At 40.5% G+C, this 10,922-nt stretch overlaps 1 long non-coding RNA gene across 1 annotated transcript; it reads right to left on the bottom strand.

The window, feature by feature from the left end:
- Window positions 1-142: 142 nt before the first annotated feature.
- On the bottom strand, window positions 143-2,427 carry LOC144587021 (uncharacterized). Its single transcript, XR_013542162.1, has 2 exons — window positions 795-2,427; window positions 143-236 (listed from the first exon to the last, which is right to left on the bottom strand). It is a non-coding gene; the product is annotated as an uncharacterized LOC144587021 (long non-coding RNA).
- Between the last annotated feature and the right edge of the window lie 8,495 nt (window positions 2,428-10,922).

The raw sequence follows: 10,922 nt of genomic DNA, 5'->3' as shown, positions 1-10,922 counted from the left end.
TGATGACAATTTCCACAGATCCATCCCATAAGCAGAGCAAAAGAGAATGTAGAGGCAATCACTTAGCCCTGTTGAAATACTTGATTCAAATGTTTTAACTACAAACCTGATAGGCACAATACTTGGAATTTGACATCTGTGAAGGGGGCAATACCTCCTGGTTTCACAGCAGGGGGATGATAGGTTCCCTTGTGATTGACTGACAGTCATGGAAAGCAAGCAGACTACCATATGTTCTTTGAAAGCAGGAAAAACTGGTTTAGTGAATAAATCAAACACATTTTTCACATTTACTGTTGCCATCTAGCAATTTTCACATTGAAGATTGCATTAACAAAGGGCATGTATATTACTTATGGTAATTTACTTCTGCCATATGTCTGTTAAGTGACATACTGTTTGTGTGGGTGACAGCACTATATGTAATAGGATGTAAACAAGGAAGAGGAAAAAGAAAATGAAAAAGTGAACGCTGGCCAGAGTGAAAGGAAAATCAACAGCAAGGAATGAAATGGCTTTCTCTCAGACTTTGAAGGAGTAATTATCAATAAGACAAGTGTTTTTTAATAGACACATCAAGATAATGCAACACATTATCTTCTGGTAGGTGAATAAGATCTGTGAATATCAAAGTGTTAGTGCATTTGTATTGGTGATCTCAGTAGCTCAAATGTGTCCTAAAATTGTGCATCAACTTTCACATATTACTTATATTAATTTTCTTCTTGTTTAGAAGATTCTGTTGGGGTGAATGAATGTGACACTTCCAAGTAATTTTGTAGGAGTCAACTCACCCCACGCACAGATCTTGCTGCCTGGAAGAATGGTGACCAGGATCAACTTTTACTAGGTGTTCTTATATAATCACATGTTCTGCAAATTTTGGTTTCAAATGCTATTATGGAAAAATAATATACAAAGGAACAGGTAATTGTTGGTTGTGTTCATATAAAAAAGCAATCTATGTTTCTGTAAGGCAGAGATGGGTAACACATAGGTAGCCCATTTGGGGGGATACCCCAATGCTCATCCCCAAAAAATTGCTTCAAGAGAATTCACCAGCAGATTATGTTTCGACAGCTAGGTAGCAAACTACTGAATAGTTAGAGCCAATAAGGCTAGATCTCACATTAGTCATAGTGGCAAAAAGGAAAAGGAGAATGTTTGGATAGACTTTGGATTGGAGGGGCATTTTCAGACTGGGAATGCTTTTTTGGATTGCCTTAAGGGCACACTCCATTTTGCTACACAGATTTAGGATCTCTTTGCCTCTGATTTGCTCTAGCATGGAGTGGGATGCATACTCATGGAGTAAGTCACCTATTCGTATCTCTTTTTTAACAAATATGAAGGGCAACGGTGGTACAACATGTTGCACCTTTGGTGCGTGCAGGAAAGGCTGAGGGAGCTCTCTATCTAGCCCATCATTGTCTATGCTAGTAGTTCCCAATCTTGAGTGACTCAGGTGTTCTTGGGCTGCAACTCTCAGAAACCCCAGGCAGTAAAGCTGGTGGTGAAGGCTTCTGGGATTTTTAGTTCAAGAACCCAAGATTAGGATCTACTGGTTTTAAGCTGACTGACAACTGTATTGTGAGGTTTCTGTCAGAGGCACATCTTGGCTCAGATGAAGTTGATCCCTGATTCCCATTGTTTTCAACAGAACAATATTCATCTCATGCATTTAAACCATAAATCCCTACTTCACAAGGGTGTGGTGAAGATTCATGATCATAAATTGCCTTTGAGACCCAGAGATCAAAGAAATTATTGTGCATCATTCTTAAGTATTATTATTAAGCTTTATTAAATTAAGCTGGAAACAGAACACATATTAAAAAATGTTTTATTGTGGGCTGAGGCCATGTCCTTTCATCTCTGATGTAAGGATAAATAGTATGAGCATCTCTCTAATAATCCACTGTGTTGTAATCAACTGGCACTCACCTCATATGAGCCTTCTTGGGTCTTATGGATTGGCTCTTGGATCTTCCAGGGAGGCCCTTCTCTCGATTCCACCTCCTTCCCAGGCTGGTGGGGTAAGGTGAGAGAAAGAGCCTTCTCGGACACGGTTCCCAGGCTTTGGAATGCACTGCCATGGGAAGCCAGGTTGGCCACCACCCTCTTTTCTTTTCTTTCCATTGTCAGGCAAAGACCTTCTTTTTCAGGCAGGCTGTGAAGCAATTAGTGTCTCAGAAAGGCTTTGTTTATTAGTGTGCAGATTTTTAAATGCTTTTCAAAATGTAAAATTGTTTTTAATCTTATTTTTAATTTTGATACATGTTATCTTTATATATATCCCTATGGGGAGAAAGGCAGCATATAATATAATATAATATAATATAATATAATATAATATAATATAATATAATATAATATAATATAATATAATATAATATAATATAATATAATATAATATAATATAACAAACAAGCACCGACCTCCTGCACTGTTAGGCACTATTGAGCTGAACCCACATAAAGGGCAGATAATTCCAATGCCTCCATAAGCCCTATTCCTGAGAATTCAGTGGGAGAAGGCTGGGGTGAAACTATAGCACACAGCAACTACAGGTCCCTCCCCTTCCTCTCCACTGGTACAATTTAATAACATTTAACTACACCTACGGTACTCCTGACTTTAAAATTCTCTTGAACTATAATGATAGTTTGTAGCCCCTGTGGCTAGGCCTGATTCAGGATATCTGTCCCAGAATCCTTTAAAATCATCGCTACACAGTAGGCTGTGGAGTAAAGCCTTTTTATTCAGTCAGGCTTTCAGCAGTTGATTGGCTGCTGAGAAAAGGGTTTGTTTGTTTGTTTGTTTGTTTGTTTGTTTGTTTGTTTGTTTACCGAACTTTATACTGTACATTTTAAAAAAGTGTTTTTATATTCCTTTCTAACTCAGTGGAACTATGCTTTGTTTAATTGTTGGTCTCTTTGTCTTTGTACCTGTTCTAATATAGTTGTAAACCTCCTGGAACCCCAAACCCAGGGAAGAGAGCAAATAGATAAATCAAGCATGAGTGTAAAAAAATACTGTTACTACCACCAGCTACAGCTTGTTCCTTTTGTGCAGTCCTAGTCTTAGACGGGTCTGTTCTTTAAGGGATTTTATCCAACCAGCATCTACAGTACGTATGGGACTGGCAACAGAAAGAAATGCAACCTCCAGTTAGACATGCATATGTTTCCAGGTTTGTGTATGCTACAGAAAAGGGGAAGAGATGCATCTGATAATATGCATACATTAACAATATGTGCACATTACTAGAATGAGCACAAGCACAGTGCAGGCATGTGTCCATTAATCAATTCATTATTGCAATAATTATCGTTATGTGCCATCAGCTCAGTCGTGACTTACGGAGACCCTTGCCAGAATTTCCTAGGCATAAAATACTCAGACATGCTTTACCAGTCCTCTCTTCTGGTGGAGACCCTTTTCTTGGTTCTATCATCTTCCTAGGCTTGTTTCTGGTGAGGGCATGAGAAAGAGTCTTCTCAGTGGCTGCTCCCAAGCTTTCGAATGCTTGTGCAGCTAGCCCAAGGCTTCACAGACTAGCTTTTCTTCCAGGAGGTACAGAGAGGAATCAAACAGCTGACCCTTGGCTCTGCAGCCATGTACTCAACTCACTGAGCTATTCAGCCTGCTGTGCAGAAAAATATGCACAGATACATTTCTGGGTAAATTGTTTGTTTGTTTGTTTGTTTGTTTGTTTATTGTCATTGTAAGTATATACACAGTATACCCATATGATGAAATTCACAGACACCCAGAGACCAGACCCATGTACACACATAAAATTCCCCAAACACTCCCCACCCACTAAAAAATCCCCCAACACTCCCCACCCACTAAAAGTCCCCCACTAAAAATACAAACATCTACACCGCAGGACAAGTAACACAGTCCAACTAACTATTCACTACTGGTGGTCTTTAAGCTCATTATTAAGTGCAATTATAGCTCTGGGATAAAAACTATTCAGAAAACGTGTGGTCCGAGTCTTAATTGTTCTATATCTTCTGCCAGACGGCAACAGTTCAAAAAAGTTATAATCAGGATGGGAATAGTCTCTCAGGATGCTGTGTGACTTCCTCAGACAGCAGGATGTGAAGATGTCATCCAGGGTTGGTAGCTGGAGCCCGATGATATTCTGGGCAATTTTAATGGTTCTCTGTAGAGCTTTTTTGTCCGCTACAGAGCAACTCCCAAACCATGCCAGAATGCCATAGGTTAGGACACTCTCAATGGTGCTACGATAGTACGACAGAAGTAAATGCTGAGATAAATTTAACTTGCCGAGCATTCTCAGGAAATAAAGCCTCTTCTGTGCCTTCTTCATTAGCATGTTGGCATTTATAGTCCATGAGAGGTCCTCTGAGATGTAAGTACCCAGAAATTTAAAACTACCAACTCTCTCCACTTCCTCGCCATTTATGTACAGTGGTAAATGTACATTTCTCTTCCTCCTAAAATCAATTATGAGTTCTTTAGTTTTTTTGATGTTAAGTATGAGATGATTTTCTTTACACCAAAGTATCAACCCTTGTACTTCTTGTACAATCTGCACAAAACTTGGAAGGCATAGACTTGGAGGTGGAAACAGTAGGGAGTTAAATAGAGTTGACTCATCTGCCTATTCCTAGCCCTTGCACATTCCAAATTTCTGCAAAAAAAAAAAAAATCCAAACTGGCCTCCATGAGCTGCAGAAGTTTGATTCCCCATTGTACCTCCTGAAAGAAAAGCCATTCTGTAAAGCCTTGGGCTAGGTGCACAAACATTCCAAAAAACATCAAAACTAGGATAGTTTTACAGGGTTTCATTCTTTCAGGAATGGAGGACTTCCACAAGGCTCTTCTTGATATAAAACGCCTGTGAGAACCATACAGAAGTAAAGCTCTGCCTCTCATATAGGTCCCCACAGAAGTGGCTAGTGCTATTTGCCTTTGTAATGTAAGTACAGCTGAAATGTGAATCAGTGAAAATATTAACTATGCACAAAAAGATGGCACCTGAGACAGATACTAGATGAACACTAAACTTATTAATGGAAAATCAAAGCACCAAGAGGAGAAGGACAAGGCATATGCTTCGGTTATTATGGCTGACTTTTCAGTTTTGACTAAACTGTAATTAATTGAATGGGGTTTGTGTATCAAATGCTTGGTGTGAATATACAAAAATGTGTTTTTTTCCTGCAAAAAAAAAATATTATGAAAGCTTACAGAGCACCCTATCAAACCCATTTGATTTTTTCCCCCTCTGAAGGGTTCGTTAAGAACATAAATTGGCTTGGGCAAAACTGTGTATTCTCATGCGAACACCTGTGAACTGTTGAGTTTAATTGGGCAACAGCTGGTGCTGATTGTGAATTTTCTTGCTGTATCTCATTACACTTCTGAATTTGGCATTTGTGGGGAATGTGCTGCTTATAAGAGCTTGAAGATCTTCAAGGAGGATTATTAAAACAGTTTCTAAGAGTACTTATGCACAGCCTACGCACATTTACTGTATTTCAGTGGTTTGTTTAAGCTATGGATTGAGACAGATTGTGGATGAAAACCTGGATAGACCAATAGTGCTGTGTCTTGTTTGTTTGTTTGTTTGTTCATTCATTCCTTCGTTCATTCGTTCCTTCAACTTCTATGCCACCCATCTGGCTACAAGGCCACTCTGGTCAGTTTGCAACACAATAAAACAATGACATTTTAAAAAATATAAAACATAGTGGTTATACAGAAGTTGAAAGCAAAATCACAACATACAATCACAAATAGCCAGAACAACATTAACAGAAATATAAATACCATTAATTTAGAAGGCAAGATGGCAGAGCAGAAATAAGTGTTGAAACTGCCACTGTGCTATCATGATATCTCCAGAAAAGCCTGTTTGAAAAGCCACATCAGGGATCATTTGAAGGTTCTCAGTGAAGGGTCCAGGTGGATTTCAGATGTGAGATTGTTCCAGATATAGAGGACGACCACCAAGAAGGCTTGGTTTCTAGTCTTCTCTTTCCGGGCCTCTCTTGGGGTCAATAATCTCAATTGCCTCCCCTGGAAAGATTGAGTCGGTCAGACAGATCTCACTAGAAGGAAGCGTTCTGTCAGATACCCAGGTCCCAAACCATTTAGAGCTTTGTATGTTAAAGTCATCTTCTTCAAACATGAAGCTGGCATGGAAACGAACAGGCAGCCAGTGCAAGGCTGCCAGTATAGGGAAGATATGTTGGTGTTTCTTCATTGCACTCAACAATCTGGCTGCCATATACTGGACCTACTGGAATTTCCATAGCAGCCTCATGGGTAACCCCACATCAAGAGCATTACTGTAGTCTAATTTCAAGTGCATGAACCAGCATGATGAAGGGTGATCCGCCTCAGATGGAAAAAGGCTACATGCACCACATACACTACCTGGGACTCCATCGATAGTGTTAGGTCCAAGAGTACACCCAGACTATGAACCTTATCCTTTGCGAAAAGAGTAAACCCATCAAATAAAAGGGAGGCCCCCAACCCATAGACACTAGGGGCACACACCACAGGATCTCCATCCTTTCTAAGTTCAGCCTTAGTCTATCCCATCCACCCCAGCACAACATCCAGGCAGCAGTCAAGGAATGGGATGGCATCCACTGCAAAAGGAGGAAAGGAGAGATAGAGCTGGGTGTCATCCACATATTGGTGACACGAAGCTCCAAAACTCCTGATGACCATCTCCAGGGGCCTCATATAGATAAGTGGTGCCCCACTTAACGATTACCCCACTCCATGACAAATCTGATTCACGACAATGTTTTTGCAATTGCTTTTGCAATCGCAAAACGATGTTTAAATAGGAAAAAACGCTTGACAACAATCAGTTCCCTGCTTCGGGAACCAATTTTTTGCTTTACGACGATCTAAAAACAGCTGATTGTCGGGTTTCAGAATGGCTCCCCACTGTGCAAAATGGCTCCCCGCTGTTCTCAGGGCTGATTTTTTGCATTACAGGCACTGGAAAATGGCCGCCCTATGGAGGATCTTCACTGGACGATGAGGTATTTCGCCCATTGGAATGCATTAACCAGTTTTTAATGCGTTTCAATGGGTTTTTTCTCCCGCTTGATGATGATTTCATTCTACAGCGATTTTGCTGGAACTGATTATCGTCGTCAAGCGGGGCACCACTGTATTAAACAGCAGTGGGAAGATGATCAACCCCTGTGGGACTCCGCAATTAAGAGTCCAAAGGGAAGACATCATCTCCCAGAGCTGCACTCTCTGGGAATGGTCCTCTGGGAAGGATCAGAGCCAGGACAAATTCAAGTCACTGATGCTCAACACAGAGAGCCTTCCAAGGGGGATACTGTGGTCAACAGTATCAAAGGCCACTGAGAGATCGAGGAGGGCCAGCAGGGAACATATATGGCAGTGCCTTTGATTTCATTTGGTGCTGTTGGGTCTGAAGTAGAGATGGGGACAAACCTTTTGCTTGTTCTGTTTCTGTGTGCATGAGGTTATCTGTAATTAGATACCCAGCTGGAATAATAGATTGGAGTCAAAACAAATTAGAAGAATTGGATCGAAAAACAAGGAAACTAATGAACATGCATCACACACTACATCCAAAAAGTGATGTGGACAGATTACCATGAAAAATCTGAGGCCATGGATTACGACAAATATACCAGGTAGTAGAGGAAGAAAAAGATATATGTAGACTATATCACTACAAGAAAAGAAAAATTACTGAAAGAAGTGAAAATGGAAAATATTTTGAAAACAACAGAAACAAGGTTCAATATAAGAAACAACAATTTGAAAATAAATTAAACACCTGGAAAAATAAACCACTACATGGACAACACCTGAGAAATATTGATGGAAAGCATGATCATAATTCAACATGGGCATGGCTAAAAACTGGGGACCCTTAAGAAAGAAACTAAAGGTTTTGCTGCACAAGAACAAGCACTCCAAACCAACATGATGAAAGCTAAGATCCAAGGAGTTAACAGCAAATGTCGATTCTGCCATTCCTCATCTGTGAATGCCAAAGATTGCACAGACTACAAAGTTAGACATGATAGAGTGGCAAAGTTAGTGCACTGGTCATTATGCAAAAAATATAACTTGCCAGCCTCTAAAAATCTATGGGACCATCAGGTAAGGAGGGTGTCAGAAAACGAGGAAGTCAAGATCTTATGGGATTTCTGGATCCAAGCTGATATCTTGAACGTAACACACCAGACATAGTAGTAATAGAACAAAGAAAGGTCTGGATCATCAACATTGCAATTCCAGGGGATGCTGTAGTTGAAAATTGGAATTGGAAAAACTAACCAAGTACAGAGACCTAGCAATCAAAACATCTCACTTGTGGATGAAACACACTTTAACAGATACTTAGGTTTTTGGTTAAAACTTGTCTCTGTTATATAATACCAGTCAGTGTTTTTATAATTTTGAATGTGCCTGGTGTTTCATCATCATCATCAATTTCCCATCTCAAATTTCAGAATATGTTATAATAGCCATCAGCTCTGGTGAATAGCTTGTGGGCAGCCAAGACCTGGGCCTTGAATTAATCTAATGTGGTTTACCACCTGTGAAACCAAACAATCTATTGAAGAACTAGAAAAGAGAAAGACAAATAAGCAAACCAAGGAGGAAAATGACCTTTGAAGCTGCCTTATATGTGCACTAAAGATATTTGTAGCAAGCCCAGTATTGTCTGTTCTTAATTGCAGCCTCTTTGTCTACAATCTCCAGCAGAGATCTTTCATGTTCCCTGCCATTTTTACTGATAAGAAAGTTCTGTATTCTGTGTTCTTTATAAAAAGCATGTGCTCCACCACTGAGCCATGGTCTGTCTCCATGCCTAGATGTTTTTTTTCAAAGACTGGGGTGGGGGAATAGGTTTCACTACATTACACACTGGGATGAAAGGAACATCTTAGGCCTGGAAAGGTTCAAAGATTCCGCTTCACTGAAAATTTTAACACTGTTTAGATATGCTTCTCAATGATACCATTACCCTAAAAGTGGCACTGGCTGTCATTGAAATTCAAGATAATTATCTAAATTAAAAGGCAGGCGGGACTCATTCTTAAAGTATGTCAGCTTCAGATAATGCTGACAGCCCTGCCTGACTGCCTACCAAGGGGATAAGAGCCACACCAAAGAAAGAAATCGAAGCAATGGTTGCAGTAAGGCAGAGAGGATTGAGAAACCAAGGAAAAGTTTTTAATAATCAAAGAAATGGCCCGTGTGTATATTAGGAACTCAGATAATGAGGGATGCTACAGGTGTTCTTTCCTTTTTAATCTACGTATTCCTTCCTAGGAAACAAACACACCACAATGGCCATGTGTGGCCTTTTTAAAAAAAATCCTCTCGCTAAGCATTCTAAGAGCGGTGCCGCTGATCCTCGGGGCCAAATTACCATCCTTTGCAACTTGTAAGAGAAGTGGAAGTTCAGAGAGAAGACGCTCAGAGCCCTGACCTTGCCAAGAGCAGAACAGCTTGGAGTGCGGCACAGAGAAGAGGAAATGGCAAATGGAAACTGAATTATTGCAGAGAGGAAGAAATGGGGGGGGGGGAATGAGAGAGCATGAAATTATCAATAGACACCAATTATCAAGAGCCTCCTTCAAAGAAAGCCTCAAGATAATACAGCACAATCATAAATACGTGCTTTTCCCGATGAAGGGGGAAGCAACCCCAAGCAACCCGATGAAGGGGGAAGCAACCCCAGAGAATGTTACTCATTTCCCATCAAATTCTGCAGGAGTAATTTAACCCCCTTCATGGATTGCTGCCTTGTCGTGGTGAAGGGGTAACTCTTGAGTAACTCAGAGAAGCTATGGGCTATGCCATGCAGGGACACCCAAGACAGACAGATCATAGTGGAGAGTTCTGACTAAACGCAATCCACGAGGAGTAGGAATTGGCAAGCCACTCCAATATTTTTGCCAAGAATACCCTATGAACAGAAACAAAAGGCTAAAAGATATGATGCTGGAAGATGGGATCCTCAGGTCAGAAGGCGTCCAAGATGCTACTGAGGAAGATGGAGGACAAGTACAAGTAGCTCCAGAGCTAATGAAGTGGTTGGGCCAAAGCCGAAAGGACGCTCAGCCGTGGACATGCATGAAAGTGAAAGGAAAATCTGATGCTGCAAAGAAAAATACTGCATAGGAACCTGGAATGTAAGATCTATAAACCGTGGGAAGCTGGATGTGGTCAAACAGGAGATGGCAAGAATAAACGTTGACATCCTGGGCATCACTGAACTAAAATGGACGAGAAGGGGCGAATTCAATTCAGATGATTATCATATCTACTATTGTGGGCAAGAAGCCCATAGAAGAAATGGAGTAGCCCTCATAGTCAACAAAAGAGTGGGAAAACCTGTAATGAGATATAATCTCAAATATGATAGAATGATTTCAATACGAATCTAAGGCAGACCATTCAACATCACAGTAATCCAAGTTTATGCACCAACCACCGATGCTGAGGAAACTGAAATTGACCGATTTTTTGAAGATTTACAACACCTTCTAGAACTGATATGAAGGAAAGATGTTCTTCTCATTATAGGGGATTGGAATGCTAAAGTAGGGAGTCAAGCAATAAAAGGAACAACAGGGAAGTTTGGCCTTGGAGTTCAAAACGAAGCAGGGCAAAGGCTAATAGAGTTTTGTCAAGAGAACAAGCTGATCATCACAAACACTCCTTTCCAACAACATAAGAAGCGACTCTACACATGGACATCACCAGATGGCAATACTGAAATCAGATTGATCATCTTCTCTGCAGCCAAAGATGGAGAAGCTCTATAAAATCAGCAGAAAAAGACCTGGAGCTGATTGTGGCTCTGATCATAGCAAAATTCAAGCTTCAACTGAAGAGAGTAGGAAAAACCACTG

The sequence above is a fragment of the Pogona vitticeps genome, chromosome 2 (assembly GCF_051106095.1).
Source record: "Pogona vitticeps strain Pit_001003342236 chromosome 2, PviZW2.1, whole genome shotgun sequence".
Taxonomy (NCBI): domain Eukaryota; kingdom Metazoa; phylum Chordata; class Lepidosauria; order Squamata; family Agamidae; genus Pogona; species Pogona vitticeps.
The sequence above is the reverse complement of the archived record's forward strand: the minus strand, read 5'-3'. Positions and strand labels throughout refer to the sequence as shown.